This window comes from Tiliqua scincoides, chromosome 2 (genome assembly GCF_035046505.1).
Source record: "Tiliqua scincoides isolate rTilSci1 chromosome 2, rTilSci1.hap2, whole genome shotgun sequence".
Lineage (NCBI taxonomy): Eukaryota > Metazoa > Chordata > Lepidosauria > Squamata > Scincidae > Tiliqua > Tiliqua scincoides.
This window is the reverse complement of record NC_089822.1, coordinates 134,559,994-134,561,712: the sequence shown is the minus strand read 5'-3', so window position 1 is coordinate 134,561,712 and position 1,719 is coordinate 134,559,994. Positions and strand designations below refer to the sequence as shown.

At 42.9% G+C, this 1,719-nt stretch overlaps 1 pseudogene; it reads left to right on the top strand.

The window, feature by feature from the left end:
* The first annotated feature begins 364 nt into the window (after positions 1–364).
* On the top strand, positions 365–481 carry LOC136642908 (5S ribosomal RNA; annotated as a pseudogene).
* Positions 482–1,719: the final 1,238 nt, after the last annotated feature.

Here is a 1,719-nt window from a genome sequence, read left to right as displayed (position 1 = left end):
TGTTATGTGTTTTAATTTCATAATCATTGAAAAATCACAGTTCTGCCAATGGAGGGTTTTAACAAGTATGTAAAAGGAATTTAGTGTTTTTCACCCTTGCAGGACAAACTGCCAGGGCCAGAATTCCCTCTTCTGCTCCATCATGTGTAGGAGGCACATATTCCTCCTCTGTATGTGATCACCCTATTTGAGCTTCCCTAGGGAGGCAGACTTACAGCTTGGAAAGCCTTTCGCATCACAATCCCATTGATCTCTTGACGCTCACAAACCTGCTAATCAAAATTGCTTCCATTTTTGTAAGGATTATAACAACTCCAAGCTGGTTGGAAGCAAGAGCCTGCTATTCCAAGGTCCAGAAAGCATAAGCAACAACTGTTACTCTGCACATGCCTGATCTTGTCTGATCTCAGAAGCTAAGCAGGGTCAGGCCTGGTTAGTACTTGGATGGGAGACCACCTGGGAATACTGGGTGCTGTAGGCTTATACCATAGTCTTTCGAGACCGAAGGTTGCCAACCAACCAGATTGGCTCTAGTCTAGTGGAAACCATCTGGGCTAACTGTCTCTTCTGCCACACAGAGGCCTCTGAAGGGTGACAGACGTGAGTCCAACCCCTGCTTCTCCTCCTGCATAAACCACTCATAGGAGTTTGCTGCTGCTGTGGATGGGGTACTCAGATGACCCCAAGACCTATCTGACCTAACAGTCAGGTTTCAAAATATGTCTCCTTTGCAAGAGCTACAGACACTTGACCTGGCTGGACTATATATCAGGGCTGGACAGCTCCTAAAGTTAGAAATAACCTTGGTTTAAGCAGAGGGATGAGTGGGGGGTGAATGGGTCTGCTGAGGACAGGAAAGTGAGGGCTCTATAGTGAGGGCTTTTAGCTGGGGTCTTGATGATCTTATTTTGCTTTTATAGGGATTTGAGCCAATAAGTTTTTAAAAGCACTGCTGTAATATATTTGATATGTGTAAGGTTTTTAAAATGTTTTTGCAGTGTAGCCCACAATCTGAGCATTTCAGACAAGACCAAAAAACCAGTTTGCAACTTGATAAAGGGAACTAGAATGAAAAGGGGAACTGTGTATGTTGGGAATAATGGGCCCAAAAGAGAGGGAACAAGAGTTGTGAGGTCAACATGGGCTTACCTGCTGCTTGTGACTTTCTGTTAGTTTAGCCTCCTGCTGACAAAAAGGGGTGTGCTCAGTGTGCGAATGACACCAACTGTCAGAAATGGCAATTTTGAACATTGATCTTAGTTTGTTACACAATTAGCTGTCCAGAAATGGAATGGAAGCATTATTTTTGATAGGGAGGAAAGAATTGCATTCAAATACAAACATGGCAAATTTGAATATAGAAATTCATATAGCAATAGGTAGCATATACATTGCATGTGTTCAAAGTAGGATTACCAACTGGCCAGCAGCAAGAACATCTAGGTCTAATCCTGTGCTTTTAACAATAATTTGATACACATGAGTAATCAGGTAATGAGCAAACGATGAGAAGATGAAAGCCAATGTGGTGTTGTGGTTAGAGTGTTGGACTAGAACTTGGAAGCCCAGGAACTCTGCTCAGCCCTGAAGCCCACAAAGTGACTTTGGGCCAGTCACTATCTCTCAGTTGAGCCTACATTGCAGGGTTGTTGTGAAGATAAAAGAGAGGGAGAAGTCATGTATATAACTGAAAAATAAATCAACATCAGTTCATCACCT